At 45.5% G+C, this 20,642-nt stretch overlaps 1 non-coding gene across 1 annotated transcript; it reads left to right on the forward strand.

The window, feature by feature from the left end:
* Nucleotides 1-13,554: 13,554 nt before the first annotated feature.
* LOC135276134 (U7 small nuclear RNA) lies at nt 13,555-13,616 on the forward strand. The gene has a single exon (XR_010343698.1). It is a non-coding gene; the product is annotated as a U7 small nuclear RNA (small nuclear RNA).
* Nucleotides 13,617-20,642: the final 7,026 nt, after the last annotated feature.

The raw sequence follows: 20,642 nt of genomic DNA on the forward strand, positions 1-20,642 counted from the left end.
CGTCCCAGGTTCAGCTGTGCTTGCTGTGAAGCTCTCAATCCAGAGCGTTTCCAATTGCTGGGGTTTTTTTTGTTTTTTGGTTTTTTTTGTGTGGGCGTAGGACCAGCCGAGCCTGATTACCTGGCTCCTTGCCTCAGAGCCTTTTTTTTTTCTAGTTGAATGGTCAGCTCTCTCCCAGGCATTGCAGTTGCCTGTTGGAAAAGGCACCGAGATCTGTGTGATTTCCCATGTGGCGACCCACTGCGCTGGCTGAAACTGCAGCTCTGAGATTTGTGGCTCTTTTTTGCCCAGGAATCTCCGGGCCTGGCTCCCCATTTCAGTCCCCTTTTTTAAATCAGATGAATGAGTGACTCTGCCTTCCTGGAGCTTCCCTGAGCTCCCCTTGCTGACTAACAGGGAACCCAGTCCCGATTACTCTGCACCAGGAACCACCGTGCTGGGGCGCTGGCAAAACAGCCGCGCCGGCCAAAACAGCTGCCCTGGCGACCCGTGGGGCTCCTCTGCCTGGGAATCTCCTGGTCTGTGGGCAATAAAAATCCATCTGGAAATGCGGTGTCCACTCACCCTCTGTGCTTTCACTGGGAGCTGCAATCTTGAGCTGCTCCTAACTGGCCATCTTGGATCTCCCGATTTGCATTTCTTTAATGACCAGTGATGATGAGCATTTTTTCATATGTTTGCTGGCCTCATATATGTCTTCTTTTGAAAAGTGTCTGTTCATATCCTTTGCCCACTTTTGAATGGGTCTGTTTGTTTTTTTCTTGTAAATCTGTTTTAGTTCTTTATAGATTTTGGATATAAGTCCTTTGTCAGATGGGTAGATTGAAAAGTTTTTTTCCCATTCTGTTGGTTGCCAGTTTACTCTAATGATTATTTCTTTGCTGTGCAGAAGCTCTGGGGTTTAATTAGATCCCATTTGTCTACTTTGGCTTTTGTTGCCATTGCTTTTGGTGTTTTAGTCATGAAGTCCTTGCCTATGCCTATGTCCTGAATGGTTTTCCCTAGGTTTTCTAAAGTTTTTATGGTTTTACGTTTCATGTTTAAGTTTTTAATTCATCTGGAGTTAGTTTTAGTGTAAGGTGTCAGGAAGGGGTCCAGTTTCTGCTTTCTGCACATGGCTAGCCAGTTTTCCCAACACCATTTATTAAACAGGGAATCCTTTCCCCATTGCTTGTTTTTATCAGGTTTGTCAAAGATCAGATGGTTGTAGATGTGTGGCATTGCCTCTGAGGCCTCTATTCTATTCCATTGGTCTATATCTCTGTTTTGGTACCAGTACCATGCTGTTTTGATTACTGTAGACTTGTAGTATAGTTTGAAGTCAGGTAACGTGATGCCTCCCGCTTTGTTCTTTTTGCTTGGAATTGACTTGGCTATGTGGGCTCTCTTTTGGTTCCATATGAAGTTTAAGGTGGTTTTTTCCAGTTCTGTGAAAAAGGTCATTGGTAGCTTGATGGGGATAGCATTGAATCTATAAATTACTTTGGGCAGTATGGCCATTTTCACAATATTGATTCTTCCTAACCATGAACATGGAATGTTTCTCCATCTGTTTGTGTCCTCTCTTATTTCATTGAGCAGTGGTTTGTAGTTCTCCTTGAAGAAGTCCTTTACGTTCTTTGTTAGTTGTTTTCCTAGGTATTTTATTCTCTTTGTAGCAATTGTGAGTGGCAGTTCGTTCTTGATTTGGCTCTCTTTAAGTCTGTTATTGGTGTATAGGAATGCTTGTGATTTTTGCACATTGATTTTGTATCCTGAGACTTTGCTGAAGTTGCTTATCAGTTTCAGGAGATCTTGGGCTGATGCAATAGGGTCTTCTAAATATACAATCATGTCGTCTGCAACTAGAGACAATTTGACTTCCTCCTTTTCTAATTGAATACCCTTTATTTCTTTTTCTTGCCTGATTGCTCTGGCTAGAACTTCCAATACTATATTGGATAGGAGTTGTGAGAGAGGGCATCCTTGTCTTGTGCCAGATTTCAAAGGGAATGTTTCCAGTTTTTGCCCATTCAGTATGATATTGGCTGTGGGTTTTTTGTAAATAGCTTTTATTATTTTGAGATATGTTCTGTCGATACCTAGTTTATTGAGGGTTTTTAGCATAAAGTGCTGTTGAATTTTGTCAAAAGCTTTCTCTGCATCAATTGAGATAATCATGTGGTTTTTGTCTTTGGTTCTCGTTATGTGGTGAATTACGTTTATAGACTTGCATATGTTGAAACAGCCTTGCATCCCCAGGATGAAGCCTACTCGATCATGATGGATAAGCTTTGTGATGTTAAGTAGGATGAAGCCTAGTTGATTGTGATGGATAAGCTTTGTGCTGTTGCAATCAGTTTGCCAGTATTTTATTGAAGATTTTTGCATCTATGTTCATCATGGATATTGGCCTGACGTTTTCTTTTCTTTTTTTTTTTTTTTTTTTTTGAGACGGAGTTTCGCTCTTGATACCCAGGCTGGAGCGCAATGGCACGATCTCGGCTCACCGCAATCTCCGCCTCCTGGGTTCAGGCAATTCTCCTGCCTCAGCCTCCTGAGTAGCTGGGATTACAGGCACGCGCCACCGTGCCCAGCTAATTTTTCGTATTAGTAGAGACGGGGTTTCACCATGTTGACCAGGATGGTCTCGATCTCTTGACCTCGTGATCCACCCGCCTCGGCCTCCCAAAGTGCTGGGATTACAGGCTTGAGCCACCGCGCCCGGCCACGGTTTCTTTTCTTGTTGAGTCTCTGTCGGGTTTTGGTATCAGGATGATGTTGGTAGAATTCGGCTGTGAACCCATCTGGACCTGGGCTTTTTTTTGGTTGGTAAGCTATTAATTGCTGCCTCAACTTCAGCCCTTGTTATTGTTCTATTCAGGGTTTTGACTTCTTCTTGGTTTAGGTTTGGGAGGGTGCAAGTGTCCAGGAATTTTTCCATTTCTTCCAGGACTGGTTTGTGTGCATAGAGTTGTTTGTAGTAATCTCTGATGGTGGTTTGTATTTCTGTGGAATCTGTGGTGATATCCCCTTTATCGTTTTTTATTGCATCTATTTGATTCTTCTCTCTTTTCTTTTTTATTAACCTGGCTAGTGGTCTGTCTACTTTGTTGATCTTTCCAAAAATCCAGCTGCTGGATTTATGGATTTTTTGAAGGGTTTTTTGTGTCTCTATCTCCTTCAGTTCTGCTCTGATCTTAGTTATTTCTTGTCTTCTGCTAGCTTTGGAGTTTTTTTGATCTTACTCCTCTAGCTCTTTCAATTTTGATGATAGGGTGCCGATTTTAGATCTTTCCTTGCTTCTCATGTGGGCATTAATTGCTATAAATTTTCCTCTAGACACTGCTTTAAATGTGTTCCAGAAATTCTGGTATGTTGTATCTTCATTCTCATTGGTTTCGAAGAATATCTTTATTTCTGCCTTCATTTCATTGTTTATCCAGCCAACATTCAAGAGCCAGTTGTTCAGTTTCCATGAAGCTGTGCAATTCTGAGTTAGTTTCTGAATTCTGAGTTCTAATTTGATTGCACTGTGGTCTGAGAGACTGTTTGTTATGATTTTCATTCTTTTGCATTTGCTGAGGAGTGATTTACTTCCAATTATGTGGTCAGTTTTAGAGTAGGCATGATGTGGTACTGAGAAGAATGTATATTCTGTGAATTTGGGGTGGAGAGTTCTGTAAATGTCTATTAGGTTTGCTTGTTCCAGTTCTGAGTTCAAGTCCTAGATATTCTTGTTAATTTTCTGTCTCGTCGATCTGTCTAATATTGAATGGAGTGTTAAAGTCTCCCACTATTATTGTGTGGGAGTCTAAGTCTCCTTGTAGGTCATTAAGACCTTGCTTTATGTATCTGGGTGCTCCTGTATTGGGCACGTATATATTTAGGATCATTAGCTCTTCTTGTTGCATTGATCCTTTTACCATTATGTAATGCCCTTCTTTGTCTCTTTTGATCTTTGTTGGTTTAAAGTATATCTTATCAGATACTAGGATTGCAACTCCTACTGGTTTTTTTTCTTTTTTTTTTTTTTTTTTTTTTTTGCTCTCCATTTGCTTGGTAGATCTTCCTCCATCCCTTTATTTTGAGCCTATGTGTATCCTTGCATGTGAGATGGGTTTCCTGGATACAGCACACCAATGGGTTTTGACTTTTTACCCTATTTGCCAGTCTACGTCTTTTGATTGGGGCATTTAGCCCATTTACATTTAAGGTTAATATTATGTGTGAATTTGATCCTGCCAGTTTGATGCTACTTCACTGTTTTGGCCATTAATTGATGCAGTTTCTTCATTGTGTTAATGCTCTTCACCATTTGGTATGTTTTTGGAGTGCCTGGTACTGATTGTCCTTTTCTATGTTTAGTTCTTCTTTCAGGAGCTTTTGTAAATCAGGCCTGATGGTGATGAAATCACTGAGCAATTGCTTGTTCATAAAGGATTTTATTTCTCCTTCACTTATGAAGCTTAGTTTGGCTGGATATGAAATTCTAGGTTGAAAGTTATTTTCTTTCTTTTTTAATTTTTTTTTTTTTTTAAAGACAGGGTTTCACCATGTTGGTCAGGCTGGTCTTGAACTCCCAGTCTCAGGTGATCCACCCACCTTGGTCACCTAAGTGCTTGGATTATAGGCATGAGCCACCATGTCTGGCTGAAAGTTCTTTTCTTTAAGGATGTTGAATATTATTCCCCAGTCTCTTCTGGCTTGTAGGGTTTCTGCTGAGAGATCTGCTGTGAGTCTGATGGACTTCCCTTTGTGGGTAACCTGACCTTTCTCTCTGACTTCCCTTAGCATTTTTTCCTTCATTTCAACCCTGGTGAACCTGATGATTATGTGCCTTGGGGTTGCTCTTCTTGAGGAATATCTTTGTGGTGTTCTCTGTATTTCCTGGACTTGAATATTGACCTGCCTTGCTAGGTTGGTGAAGTTCTCGTGGATAATATCCTGAAGAGTTTTTTCCAGCTTGGATTCATTCTCTCCATCACATTCAGGTACACCTATCAAATGTAGGTTAGGTCTTTTCACATAATCCCATATTTCTTGGAGACTTTGTTCATTTCTTTTTACTTTTTTCTCTAATCTTGCCTTCTCGTTTTAGTTCATTGAGTTGATCTTCAATCTCTGATATCCATTCTTCTGCTTGGTCAATTTGGCTATTGAAACTTGTGTATGCTTCACAAAGTCCTTGTGTTGTGTTTTTCAGCTCCATCAAATCATTTATATTCCTCTCTAAGCTGTTTATTCTCATTAGCATTTCATCAAACCTTTTTTCAAGGTTCTTGGTTTCTTTGCATTAGGTTAGAACATGATTTTCAGCTCAGAGAAGTTTCTTATTACCCACCTTCTCAAGACTGTTTCTGTCAATTCATCAGACTGATTCTCCATCCAGTCTTGTTCCCTTGCTGGTGAGGAGTTGTGATCCCTTGGAGGAGGAGAGGCATTCTAGTTTTTGGTGTTTTCATCCTTTTTGTGCTGGTTTCTTCCCATCTTTGTGGATTTATCTTCCTGTGGTCTTTGTGGTTGGTGACTTTCAGATGGGGTCTCTGAGTTGGCGTCCTTTTTGTTTCTGATGAAGTTATCTCTTTCTGTTTCTTAGTTTTCCTTCTAACGGTTAGGAACCTCTGCTGTAGGACTACTGGAGGTCCACTGCAGACCCTGCTTACCTGGGGATCACCTGCAGTGGCTGCAGAACAGTAAGGTGGTTGTTATCATTGTCCCAGAAGGATACCCGCTAGGTGTCAGCCTGAGCTCTGCTTTATGAGGTGTCTCTTTGGTTAAATGGGGTTGGGGAGCTGCTTGAGGAGACAATCTGTCCCTTATAGGAGCTGAAGTGCTGAGCTGTGAGCTCCATTGTTCTGTTCAGAGCTGCTGGTCAGGTACATTTAAGTCTGCTGCAGAGGAACTCATAACCACCTTTTTTCCCAGGTGCTCTGTCCCGGGAAGATGGGGCTTTATTTATAAGTTCCTGACATGCTGTTGCCTTTTTTCAGAGATGCCCTGCCCAGCAAGGAGGTAGCCTAATCACAGTCTGCCAGCAGAGGCATTGCTGAGCTGCTGTGGGCTCTGCCAAGCTGCTATGTGAACTTCCTTGCAGCTTAATTTATAGGGTTATAATTAGAACTGCCTCAGTAATGGTGGTCTGCCTCAGTAATGTCGGACTGTCTCTGTAATGGCGGACTGCCTCGGTAATGGTGAACTGCCTTGGTAATGGCGGACTGCCTCTGTAGTGGTAATGGTGGACACCCTTCCCCCGCCACAGAGCTGGACCATCCCAGACCCAGCTGTGCTTGCTGTGAAACTCTCAATCCAGAGCGTTTTCTATTGCTTGTCAGTGGGGGGTGGGACCAGCCAAGCCAGATCACCTGGCTCCCTGTTTCAGTCCCCTTTTTTTCAGTTGAATGGGCAACTCTGTCTCCCAGACATTCCAGACACCAGTTGAAATGGCACCAGGATTTCTGTGAGTTTTTGTGCGAAGACCAGCTGCGCTGGCTGAAACAGCTGCACTGGAGACTTGTGGGGCTTTTCCTCCTGGGAATCTCCTGGTCTGTGGGCAGTGAAAATTCATTTGGAAATGCGGTGATCACTCACCCTCTGCATTTTAACTGGGAACTGCACTCCAGAGGTGTTCCTGTTCGGCCATCTTCTCAAACTCCTGAATTAAAGTGATCTGCTTACCTCGGCCTCCCAACATGCTGGGTTTTAGGAGTGAGCCACTGTGCCCAGCACTTTTTTCTTCTTTTTTATTGTTTTGTTTGTTTGTTTGTCTGTTTTTGAGATTAGCTCTGGCTCTGTTCCCAGGCTGGAATGCAGTGATGTGGTCACCACTTGCTGCAACCTCAATGTCCTGTTCACAAGCAATCCTCCGACCTCAGCCTCTTCAATAGCTGGGACCACAGGACCTCATGATCCGCCCGCCTAGGCCTCCCAAAGCGGGGATTACAGGCATAAGCCACTGCACCGGGCCAGTAAACATTATTTTTTATAAAATCATTTACTTGTGTTTTGAGGCTAGGGCTTGAGATCACTCAGGCAGCGCTGTGAGAGATATGGTTGCCCACTAGGTGTCAGGAGAGGCCCATAAATCTCTAGACAACACAGTGCATTTCCAAAAAAACCTTCAAATGTGTTCATAAGGCTGATTTGGACTTTATAAAAATGATTTTTCTGTCGTTCATTGTTCATCTCCTTGAACAACCTAATGCTGTGTTTTCTACAAAGTAAAGCTGATATGATCTTTTCCATTGGTGGTCTTGGTTTGCGCTACTGTTCCTGGCAATAGGCTCAGGTAAATGAATAGAAAAGACACAATATCCAGTCGATATCTTCCAGATGATCATGAATATAACCAGGAATGGTGTCACTGACGCCAGGGTGCTAGCAATGCACATTGCATGAATGACGATTGCAGAGCATTTGGAAGATTCTTTACCACCCTTTTACTTGGTAGTGATCAAATGTTTTTCTAAAAGTTTTGGCCACAATAGTATACTTAAATCATAAAGTTTCTAGATTTTCCCCAATTGTATCTTCTTGCAAAAAAAAAAAAAAAAGTGATGATTGCTTTGGTACACCAGACTCCTTAGTCATCAGCCATTTTTGGGTATAGTACCACAACCCCCAAAGGCATTATGGGAGAGGGCATTTGAAAGCTGAGAAGGAAATGGTCTGTTAGGAACCTAGTGAGAAGCTCTATAAGCTAGATTGGATAGATAGAACTAAAGTGCCCAGGAATAGAAGGAGCTGAATGTCAGATGTGTATTGAAAAGACTTACTTTAGCCATTCTTCTTCTTCTTCTTTTTTTTTTTTGAGACGGAGTTTCGCTCCTGTAGGTGTTGAAAAGAGGAAACACACTGCAGAAAGTAAAGCGATGTGCTCTGTTTTTTTAGAGACAGGGTCTCACTTGTTGCCCAGGCTGCAGTGCAGTGGTGTGATCATAGCTCACCATGACCTTGAACTTCTGAGTTCAAGCGATCCTCCCACCTCAGCCTCCTGAGTATCTGGGACACCATGCTCACGTCACCATGCCCAGCTAATTGTTCTATTAAATATATTTTTTTCTTAGTAGAGATGAGGTCTGGCTATGTTCCCAAGCTGGTCTCAAACTCCTGGCCTCAAGCGATTCTCCTTCCTCAGCCTCCCAAATCACTGGGATTACAGGCATGAGCCACAGTGACTGGCCTGCTCTGTTTTAATAATATGCCTATACATCTTGCCCATTTGAGTCTCCAGGTGGTTGTGAATTCAGTAAGAGAACATGTCCTTGGATTTGGGTAATATTCTATAAGTTCTTAGAATAGCTAGGTGCTGGCAAGTAGCTAGGTACTAGTAGCTAGCCACTTCTGCACCTTGCTCTGACAACGTGGCAGGATGAAGTTGCTGTAAATAAGGTCTTTACTATCACTGTATTTGAGGATAAGCGAAACATTGGAGCCTGAGTTTTGTTATAGTCCTGGGGTGATGGATGAGGCAAATATTCATGACAAATGGGAAAGAAACATCCTTCAGAATCTTCTTACCTACTGGGAGATGGGTTTTCTCTCTAAGTTAAAACCAACTTTCTGATACAGCAGTTTTCAAACTTATTTATTTTGGGCAGCAGTCTTTTGTAAAAACAAAAATTTGACATGGAATTTCAATGTACAGAATCTGAATACATACAAACAAAAAGTAGGATCACTACTTGAAAAACCCCTCAGTTTACCCTCGAGCTGGTCATAACGTCCTACTGCTTCCCGGACACGGCATGAATCACACTAGACTAGATGCTCTGTTAGTAATTACACTAGCCAGAGCCCCCGCCGCCCATGGCCAAGCCACTCCCAGTTCACAACTCCCTTAGGAGTCACCCTTGACTCACTGAACAAGCAATGTTCAAGTGATTACTGTTTGCCGCAGCCTGGGTTAGACCTTGGGTACACAGAGATGAAGGAGGCTCAGGTCTCATCCTTGAGGAGCTCAGAGTCCATGCAGAGCTACTTTCTAAACTTTAGGGAGCACTGTAATTGCCTGGGCTGCTCATTACTATATATTATTTCTGGATTTCACCCCAGAAATACCCACTCAAAAGGTAAGAGGTGGAGCCTAGAAAGCTTCATCTTTAATAAGCATTAATCTAGTGGGAGAACATAAACAGATGCAGTGATGAGGAAATAATGTGCTGGGCGTGGGGAGGCAGCGGGAGGATTGCAGGACGAGGGAGGGCATGAGAAGCACCCAGGCGGGCATGATGACACCAGGACATGCCAGCAGAGGGAGCCCCAAGGGGCAAGTCACAACTGCCTGGCTGTTAAAGTCTTCCAGAGGAGTGACCCAGAGCCAGGGCTGAAGGGGCTGCACGGGAGGGCCGGTCATAGAACAGCGACCCAAGAGGAGCTCACACATATCGTGTGCTGCCTCGCATCACTGTGCCGAGAACTTCACACATGCTCTCATTTCATTCTCACAAGTTCCACCAGGTAGTACTACTAGTACTCCCACTTCGCGAATGATGTTGACGTTTAGTAAGATTAAGTGACCTGCAGAAGGGGAAGTAGGACTAGAACCCAGGTTTGTTCCTTTCCAAACCCATGTCTTCAACTATTAAATCCTATTACCTTTTTTTTCTTTTTTTTTTTTTGAGACAGGGTCTCACTTTGTCACCTAGCCTGGAGTGCAATGGCACGATCTTAGATCACTGCAATCTCAGCCTCCCAGGTTCAAGCGATTCTCCTGCATCTGCCTCCTTACTAGCCAGGACTACAGGCATGCACCATCATGCCCAGCTAATTTTTGTATTTTTAGTAGAGACAGGGTTTCGCCACGTTGGCCTGGCTGGTCTCGAACTCATGACCTCAGGCAATCCACCCTCCTTGCCCTCCCAAAGTGCTGGAATTACAGCCATGAGCCACCACTCCCGGCCCCTATTGCCTCTTAAAGGATGTAGTCAAGGGAATGGACCAAAACAATCTGTAAGAGGTAAATTCCAGAGGGCTTGATGATTGGTTGGCTGTAGGGAGTGAGCAGTCACTCCCTATTCTCCAGCCTGGGGTGCCTGAGTGATGCCACTGACTGAACAGTGCCTCCTGGAAGAGAAGTGTGCTGAGGAAGGCAGGCTGGGTAGCTGCCTAGGGAATGGCCTGCAGGTAGCTGGATGCATGGGTCTGAAGCTTGGGTGGAAATCTGAGATAGAGATGTTGGTTTAGGAATCAGTGGAAACTGTGAAACTCAATGAGTTCACTCAGAGAGAGAGGTGTGAGTGAGAATAACCGAAGAACGGAGAAGTGGAGTGTGCAAAGGAGGGAGCGAAAGGGAGTGTCATGGAAGCCAAGGGAGCGGAGTTTCGGGAAGAGTCACCTGACTTCAAGTGCCATCGGGGGTCCAGAAAGACGAGGACTCAACAGTACCCACTGGATTGGCAAGTTTGATGGTTATTGATGACCTTAAGGAGACAAGCGGCAGGAGCCCATTACAGCACGTCACAGAGCTAAGCAGGAACAACAGCAAGCTGGAGAGAGCAAGCGTGGACCATTCTTTTGAAAGGGTTGAACGAGATGTGAGGGGAACAACTGCAGGGCATGACGGGGTGGAGCAGCCTGGAAGGCAGACTTCCAGTGCTCCTCTGCACGGGTTCGCATTTACTGCCATAAACTTCTAGGATGGCAAGTGTAATCCATCGTTTGCCTTGTGAAAATGGGCTTTTGCAACCAGGCAGATGACTGTGGTTCTCAAGCCAAAGAAATGGAGAAGAGGCATCGCAGCAAGAGATAAAGGTTAGGGATGAATCTTTCTCCAAAATTCTCCATTTCCTGGAAGTTTCACTCCTAGTTCCCACACCTGCTGGTGACAAGACCCAGTCCTAATTTCCGTGCCCAAGAGGCTCAGTCAGGGGCCCAAGAGGCTCAGTCAGGGGCCCGAGGAACAGCTGCATCCTGGTGTGATTCCGCCAGCCAACAGGTGGCCATCCGCCCTTCTGGGTGGCATCTTTCCAGTTCCACATAAACTAAAAACTGAAACAACAACCAAGGGACTGCTGGGCGTCGCTGAGTCAGACCCGTGTGTCACCTGGGCGCCTGCACACCCTACGCCAGCCTGGAAGGGCCTTTCTGGGCTGCTGTCCAGAGCGCATGCGCTATGCTGCAGCTAACTCTCCGCAAGGGCCACGGGGTGGGCCAGGTCCATCTCTGCTGGAATGCTTCTCTAAAAAAGGGTATGGCTCCACTTACTATTTACTTAAAAACAATACATCTTTTTCAGCTGGAGTGGTGGGCGATTGGGGATTGCTCCCTTGTTTCCCACAAAGTCCAGGCAATCCCCTCCGGGTTTGTTTGGGGTGGGCAGGGTCCAGGTGGGTGAAACAACAGAAATGCTGAGACTCCTTTGGGGAGCCACAGACAGGTGCGGGGCCGAGAGGGAGAGTTGTTGTTGTTTCTTTTTCAAAGTCAAAAAACTTGGCCATATTTACAATCAAGGGTGGGATGCAGGGTGGAAGAAACCAAAATTTGAGTAGAGAAGACTAGCAGGGCAGGTCCTCTAGGGACAGTTGGGGAGGGGGGCGTTATCTGAGAACAGAGGGCAGTGGGGAGCTTGGCCTGGGTCCAGATCGTGACAGCATCTCCTGCAGAGGGGACATCTGCCATCTGTCTGACACTGCACCAGTACTCACCACCACTCGTGGGCCGTCCCAGACTATGAATGAGTGGTTACCCAGTGTGGGCCCCGGGCAGCCCCACTCCAGAGTGTGTGCCCTTAACCAGCACAAACCAACATACAGCTTCACAGTATCTAACCAAGGGCCCAAAGGAAATAGAGATCACACTTTTGGGCTTAATTTTCTCTCCATGGAAAGAAGCAAAGTAGAGATGGGTTTTCACCATGTTGCCCAGGATGGTCTCGAACTCCTGGGCCCAGGTAATACACTCGTCTCAGCCTCCCAAAGTGCTGGGATTACAGGCGTGAGCCACCATGACTGGCTTTAAATTTTCTTTCTTGCTGTTGATTTTTGCCCTCCTGCTGGCATTGAGATGGCCACACTAGTTCCAGAAGCTAAACAATGGAGAAGACCTGCTTTTTGGACCAAGAGCCTTTGTCCTGGCAGCCTCTCAGCAGACACCCTCGTGTCTCCTGGACCTGCACTGGGTGCTAATTGAACCAGGCTCCTAAGTGAACCTCAGATCCTCAGACAGAAAGGCAGCCCTGCAGCAAGGGTGGGGCGACTTCCCTGAAGCACTGAGTATGATGTGGCTACTACCACAAAGTCAAGGTTCTGTTAGGGAGAAAGAAGGTTCTCATGACAGGATACTGGAGTTTCAGATTTTTGAGGTGAATGAGTTTAAAATGTAAGCAAGAGGCTGGGCGCAGTGGCTCACATCTGAAATCCTAGCACTTTGGGAGGCTGAGGCAGGCGGATCACCTGAGATCAGGACCAGTGTGACCAACATGGTGAAATCCCGTCTCTACTGAAAATGCAAAAAATTAGCCAGACGTGGTGGCTCATGCCTGTAATCCCAGCTCCTCGGGAGGCTGAGGCAGGAGAATCACTTGAACCCCAGAGGTGGAGGTTGCAGTGAGCCGAGATCGCGCCATTGCACTCCAAGCTGGGTGACAGAGCAAGACTCTAGCTCAAAAACAAAACAAAACAAAACAAAACAAAAACATGAGTAAAATCCAGGAAGCCGACTTGGCTAGAGGTGCCTGAGTGATAAGGAGAGGAGGAACTAAAGTCAGGGCCGGGCATGGTGGCTCACTCCTATAATCCCAGCACTTTGGGAGGCCGAGGTGAGCAGATCACCTGCGATCAGGAGTTCGAGACCATCCTGGTCAACACAGTGAAACCCCATCTCTACTAAACATACAAAAATTAGTTGTGCATGGTGGTGGGCACCTGTAACCCAGCTACTTGGGAGGCTGAGGCAGAGAATAACTTGAACCTCAGAAGTGGAGGTTGCAGTGAGATGAGATTGTGCCACTGCGCTCCAGCCTGGGCAACAGAGTGAGGCTTCATCTCAAAAAAAAAAAAAAAAAAAAAAAAATACAGGAAAGCCCAGGGACCACAGGCTTCTAGGTGGGTTGTCCATGGTGATATTGACATCGCCCAGAATTACAGCACAAGGTGGCAGGGGCATGGAGAGGAACACAGCGAGCCAACCTGCCAGAACCCAGAAGTGGAGGGGTGCCAGAGAGAAGCAGGTGACAGACGAGAGGAAAGTGGGGTGGGTTGTGCTTCTTTTCCTTCTCCCTGAACCCTGTTGACTCTAAGCACCTTAATTCTGAGCAGGTTTCATCCTGCTCTCTGCACAGGCACCCATGTCTCTCCTGTCTAGGGCAAGAGCTTCCTGCCTGGCCTCCCTACCTGCCTGTACTCCCTCTACTCCCTGGTTTCCAATCTTTGCAGCATGTCAGAATCCCCAGGGGAGCCTCTCAAAGCCTAATACCCAGGCCACACTGTGGTCCAGTTGAAGGAAAGTCCCTACAGCTGCTTCCAGGCATCAGTGCTTGCCAGAGCTTCTAGGGTTATCCGTTATCATGCAGCCCAGGTGGGAACGACACCTCTGCCTGTCCCCACACTGCCCATTCTCATCTCAAAAGCCAAGTGGAAGTGGTACAGCTCTTTTAGAATTTGTCTAGCAGGTTTTCCTGTTTTTACTGGAAAATCCTCCAAAGGAAAAAAATAAAAATAAAAAGGCAGTAGGAGTAGGTCATTCCCATTCATCCAGAAAACAGTTGTCTGGCTAGCACAGGAACTTCTCACCTGTAGTCTCAGCACTTTGGGAGGCCAAGACAGGAGGTTTGCTTGAGCCCAGGAGTTCGAGATCAGCCTGGGCAACATAGCGAGACCCTGTCTCTACAACAATTTTTTTTTTTAATTAGGTGGGCATACTGCCTGTGGTCTCAGCTACTTGGGAGGCTGGGGAGGGAGGATCACTTGAGGCCAGGAGAGGTTGAGGCTGCAGTGAGCTATGATTACACTAATGCACTCCAGCCTGGGTGACAGAGTGAGACCCTGTCTTTTTTTTTTTTTTTTTTTTTTTTTTTTGAGACAGTCTCGCTCTGTCACCCAGGCTACAGTGCAGTGGCATAATCTCGGCTCACTGCAACCTCTGCCTCCCGAGTTGAAGCCATTCTCTGGCCTCATCCTCCCGAGTAGCTGGGATTACAGGCACGTGCCACCACAGCTGGTTAATTTTTGTATTTTTAGTAGAGATGGGTTTTCATCATGTTGGCCAGGCTGGTCTCGAACTCCTGACCTCATGATCCTCCCTCCTCAGCCTCCCAAAGTGCTAGGATTACAGGCATGAGCCACTGCATCCGGCTGACCCTGCCTCTTCAAAAAAGAAAAAAAAAAGTTGTTAAGTCGCTAATACTCTCCAGGCACTGGGAGTACAAAAATGAAAAATACATGAGTGTCCCTTCCAACAAAGACAAACAAAGACACTTCCCCAGGGGACAGAAGTATACACAGCATTGTGATAGGTGCTATGGCAGAGAACAGCACCATGCCTCCCACAGATGGCCAAGCCTGCTTCCCGGATCTCACTTGTGTTAAATGGTTTTGCCTCACAAATCTCAAATTCTAAAATATATCTAAGATCACCATGAATTATAAACCCTTTTCTAATTCATGTGACAACTCGAGCCATAAGCTGTGGCTCCTGTCTCCCTTTGTGGCCTCAACTCTTACCACTTGCCACAGGACCCTACAGTCCAGCCTCCAGCTTCTGGGTCTTGTGTATTCTGCTCTCCTCCAGGGACCAGCACGGAGGAGGGCTCTGTGAATGGAGGAAACCGAGCCAGCACCTGGGATGAAGAAGGTGAGGGCATGTGCAGGAAGCACCACCCCCCCAGGTAGGCTGAGGCCAGTGCACCTAGGATAGGGAGGGGTCTCCTTTAGTGTCCTCATCTCCCAGAGAGCTGGTCAAACCAGTTCCTGGGCCCTCCCCAGAGACGCTGCATCCTGGGTGTGAGGCGGGGCCTGACAGTCTATGTTTCCAATACACTCCAGGGCAATGCAACCGGCTGTGGACCATGGAAGGTGACACAGAGTGAGCAGCGGGGAGAGACCAGGTTAGAGAGACGAGCAGGGAGAGATGAGCCTGGAAGGTGGACGGCAAGAAGATGCAGCTGTCAGCACAGGACTTTAGGATGAACTTTATTTACTTATCGTGTATCTACTATGCTTCTGACTCTGGAAACAGCAAGAAGAAAAATAACATAGTTCTTGACCTCAGGATATTTTTAGGCCTGGTGCAGTGGCTCATTAACTATAATTCCATATAATTCCAGCGCTTTGGGAGGCTGAGGTAGGAGGATTGTTTGAAGCCAGGAATTTGAGACCAGCCTGATCAACTAAGAAAGACCCTGTCTCTACAAAAAAAGAGGAAGGAGGAGGAGGAGGAGGGAGAGGAGGAGGAGGAAATAAGAAAGAAGAAAAGAAAGAAAAAAGGATTCAGGCATGGTGTCACACCCCTGTAGTTCCAGCTACTCAGGACAGGAGGCTGAAGTGGGGAGGATCCCTTGAGTCCAAGAGTTTAAGGCTGTGGTGAGCTATAATCATACCACTTCACTTCAAGCCTGGGCCACAGAGAGGGACATCATTTTTTTTAAAAAGTTAAGTTTTTTAGCCCAGTGGGAGAAGCAGAAAAATATACAAATAATTTTAATACACAGTGGTGAGTCTCAGGGAGGTGCATCTGGGTGGATGTGTAACTGCAGAGGAGTGACCACAACTGCCCCAGGGCTTAGACGACCAATGGAATTCCAACAGCAGGTGTGAAACAGATTTGAGGGTGAAGCCAGATGTGGTGGCTCACACCTATAAACCCAGCACTTTTGGAGACCGAGGCTGGTGGATCACCTGAGGTCAGGAGTTCAAGCCCCGCCTGGCAAAATACTGATGAAATACCATCTCTACGAAAAATACAAAAACTAGGTGGGCATGGTGGCTGTTGGCAGGTGCCTGTAATACCAGCTACTTGGGAGGCTGAGGCAGGAGAATGCTTGAACTTGGGAGGTGGAGGTTGCAGTGAGTCGCGATCGCATCACTGCACTCCAGCCTGGGTTACCAGAGCGAGACTCTATCTGAAAAAAAAAAAAAAGATTTGAAGGTGAGGGTGGTGGGGAAAGGCAGAGAACATCGAGACTGTTGTAATAGTCCAGGGATTGAAGGCTGTTCTCATTTCATTCCAGCCTTCCACCTGCCCAGCTCCACCACTACACAGTGTGTCTCTATACTGAGGAGCTGCCTGATTTGGGACTCAGTCTTCCTACAAGGCAAAAAGAGAAGACGTGGCTGCTCGACGTGATCCAGACCTGGAACCAGTGAACCAAGCTCTCACCATGCTGCACAATCTCCTCAGCCTCATGTTCAACGTGCTTTCTTTAGAAATGCTGATTGTAAATGATGACACCTTTTAAAAATCAAAATTCAGTTAAATTCGATACATATTTACTAGGCACCTGCTTAGTTTAAGTTCCTGATTTAGAAAAATCCATTCCCACCCCTGAGAACCTCATAATCTGTAGGAGGAGACATAAATAGAAACAGCTGAGAATGATCATGTAAAATCCACACATAGCCTCTTGCACACATATCCCAGAAAGGAAAGGACAAAGCTTTGAACACATTCATGCCTTTGGCTTGGGAAATGTTGAGGATTTGGAGAGTATCAAATGCAGTACATTCTGTTATTGAGAGTTAGGGAGCTCAGGCAATCTTCTACAGAGATATGAAAAGATAGGTTGAAAAAATAAGTCTCCAGTTTATTTGGAGATTGTTATTTAGGAAAAAATACAATTTAAGTGTCCCAGAGTTGGCTGGGTGTGATGGCTCATGCCTGTAATCACAGTGACTCAGAAGGCTTCAGTGGGAGGGATGCTTGAGCCCAGGGGTTCAAGACCAGCCTGAACAACATAGCAAGACCCCATCTCTAAAAGCAATTTTTTAAAATTAGCTGGAATGGTGGCACGTACCTGTTGCCACTGCACTCCAGCCTGGGCAAAAGAGAAAGATCTTGTCTGAAACAAAACACAACAAAACAATATAAAAACTCACAAAAGTTACAGGTTGAAGTAGAAAAAGTGGTAGTAAGATTCATAGTAAAATAATGGGAATCACTTATGTACTCCATTTACTTAGTCATTGCATTTGAAATCTATGATGCAATATACAATTGTATGAATAATGTAATCTAAAACCAATGAAAGGCTGGGCGCAGTGGCTCACACGTGTAATCCCAGCACTTTGAGAGGCCAAGGTGGGCAGATCACTTGAGGTCAGGAGTTTGAGACCAGCCTAGCCAACACGGGTGAAACCCCATCTCTACTAAGTATACAAAAAATTAGCCAGGCATGGTGGCAGGTGCCTATAGTCCTAGCTACAAGGGAGGCTGAGGCATGAGAATTGCTTGAACCCGGGAATTTCATGCCACTGCACTCCAGCCTGGGTGACAGAGCAGGACTCTGTCTCAAAATAAAAAAAAAAGTGAAAGACAGAACTGGTAAAAAGAAATCAGATCTGCCTTAAATTTGGGATCTGCTAAAACAGTGGCTCTGTGATACATTGTAGCAAGTCAATGGATAGCCTCTGCCTTAGGCAAAGGGATGAATATTAATCACTGTCTATTAAAAAGCTCCTTAAATTTAAGCAATCAAGTGGCCAGAATCAAATTTGGCATATTGTAAGAGCTCTGGTCTTCCTGTCAGATTGCCTTGTTTCTAATTGCAGCTGTTCCTTCCCAGCTGTGTGTTCTTGGACAAGTTACTTGACCTTCTTGTGCCTCAGTCCCCTGGACAGTAAAATAAAGATGATTATAGTAGTATCTGTCCATGGGATTGTATGACTACTAAATGACTCACTCCACAGCAGAACAGTGCCTGACCCAAGGCAAATTCTCCATCAGTGCTCGGTATTACAATTATGATCATGCTGGTGTTAAGCATCCAGGTTTAGGATCAGGATGTATCTAGGAGATAATTCCCGACAAAGTTTTCAGAGATCCTGGAATCCATTGATGAGGGTGGTTGCAGTGTCTCATGTCCAGAATATTTTAGAAAAGAAAAGGCTAAGAGGTCGGATGTGGTGGCTCATGCCTGCAACCTCAGCACTTTGTGAGGCCGAGGTGTGTGGATCACTAGCCCAGGAGTTTGAGACCAGCCTGGCCAACATGGTGAAACCCTGTCTCTACTAAAAGTACAAAAATTAACCCCAGATGGTGATGCATGACTGTATTTCCAGCTACTTGGGAGGCTGATGTGGGAGGATTGCTTGAACTTGGAAGGCAGAGGTTGTAGTGAGCACTCCAGCCTGGGCAACAGAGTAAGACCAAGAAAAAGAAAGAAAAGAAAGATGAAAGGAAAGAAAGACAAAGAAAGAAAAGAAAGAAAGGAAAGAAAGAGAAGAAAGAAGAAAAAAGAGGAAGGAACAAAGGAAGGAAGGAAAGAAGGAAGGAAGGAAGGAAAGAAGGAAGGAAGGAAAGAAGGGGGAAGAAAGGAAATAAAAAAAAAAGACTAAGGGATAGTTCTCTGGCTAGTCTTAGCTACTGATAGGAGGAATGGATATTCTAATAATAGAGTAAACCGTGATGTCCACACGTGGATGCATCGAATTCTCACCACACAGCAGTGGGGTAGGCAGCATGATCCTCATTTGACAAGTAAGGAAACCGATTGGATGAATGACTGCTCCACAGCTAGATCTGTTCCTACTCCTAGGGGATAATAAATGGCAAGACTGAGCTTTGGAATCAGACAGATGTGGCTTTGAATTCTGGGTGGGCTAACTCCTAGATGTGTGACCTGGAACAAGCACCTTGGCTCATGTCTTTTCAATAAATACGGTCCCTAGCCCAGTGCTTGGCATACAAGAAGTGTTCAACTGCTGGTCCAGTGATAATCTTGACTCACTGCAGCATAGTGGGGAGGGGCAATCTTGTAACCTGGGTTCTCACCTCGGCATGTGATCATGGGGTAAAGAGCTTTGAAACCTGCTTGAACTTCAGTTTACTCATTTGTAAAACAGGGAGAACAGCACCAACTTTGGAAGATCATCCTGAGTTGAATGCCTTAGGAGGTAGAGGTCAACGTGAGTGGGCCCAGGTCTTTCGGATCATGCTGTGTGCTCTTCCACTTCCCTGCCTCACTGCACAAATCCGCTCCCCATGCCCCCAGAACTCAGACAAGGGCTCTGCCCTCTTGCCCCATCTCATCCTGGAGAGGAGCACCCTCTTCTCAGAACAAGCATCTTACTTTGCACTTGAACTTTGTTTATGGCAGTGCAGGGTAATTTACAAAGCTAAAAAGTACTGATCGGGAGGGTGGGTGCAGTGGCTCCTGCCTGTAACCCCAGTAGTTTGGGAGGCCAAGGCGGGAGAATCAAGATATCAGGATCAAGACCATCCTGACTAATATGGTGAAACCCCATCTCTGCTAAAAATACAAAAAATTAGCTGGGCGTGGTGGCACGCGCCTGTAGTCCCAGCTATTAGGGAGGTTGAGGCAGGGGAATCTCTTGAACCTGGGAGGCGGAGGTTGCAGTTAGCCGAGATCACGCCATTGCACTCCAGCCTGGGCAACAGACCAAGACTCCATCTGAAAAAAAAAAGAAAAAGAAAAAAAAGAAAAAAAAGTTTATCCTGGTGCAAAAGGGAGACTCTTTTTCCTTAGCGGATTTGCTTAAGAAAACTTGTAATCACAAATTCTTGTTCTGTCTTTTTGAGATACACGTAAATGTGTTTTAAAACTAAGTAAGATTTCCCTCCAGTTTTACAACTCAGAAATGTATTTTCCCAAGGACTTGGGAGTAATTTCTTCGAAATGGTATCCCTGTCGCCCACTTTCAAGGGACAGTAGGAGCCCAGCTTCCAGAGAAGCTATCCTGGCTTCAAATTGTAAACCTACTTCCTGTCATAAAGATACAAAAAATTGATTTTTCCTTTGGATAAAGGTAATTAGCAAATGCAAATGGCCACCGCATTTACCAGGGGCCAGTCCATCATCAGGAGAATTGGGATGAACTCTGCGACAAATGGTGCAGTGGAGTCTGTGGGTAACCCCCCCCCCATACAGGCACTGAGGAAGGAGAGCTAAGCAGAACCCCGGCACAGTTAGGGCTTGAGGAATATCTCACTTTATAGTGTTACTACTCAGCTGTTTCCTTTTATAATCATATATTAATTTATAGAATTAGGGCTTGAAGAATCCCTTTATCTAATCCTCTATATATAATCATATAATAGTTGATAGTATGAGTGCCTAAAGAATATTTCCCTACATATATATACAATTATATCTTAGTTCATAATTGGAGGAACGCCTAGAGTGGACACAGTACAGAGCATGAATTAAGGAATAAACAGCTTATAATTGGAGGAATGCCTAGAGCACACAGTGCAAAGAATGATTTAAGGGAAAAACAGTTATACCAGGACAAGAATCCATGGCCCAGGCATCAGCGTTCAGTATCATAAAGATACCCGCTGTATGGGAGGCTTGGGGCAAGAGCCACTCCTCCTGATAAAGGAGTTGTAGGACCTTGCTCCAGTTCTTGTGGAAGGCTGCCCTCAGACCGGCAATTCACCTTCGTGACTGAATTTTATCAGCTCTTGCTACTGTGCTGCTTGAAAAGCACCTTCCCATAGAACCCATTGGAAGCTGCCAGAAGGTGGCGGTAACCTTGACAGCTCTGTCA

Source organism: Aotus nancymaae, unplaced genomic scaffold (genome assembly GCF_030222135.1).
Source record: "Aotus nancymaae isolate 86718 unplaced genomic scaffold, 86718_ANA_hifiasm-v0.15.2.pri h1tg000020l, whole genome shotgun sequence".
NCBI lineage: Eukaryota > Metazoa > Chordata > Mammalia > Primates > Aotidae > Aotus > Aotus nancymaae.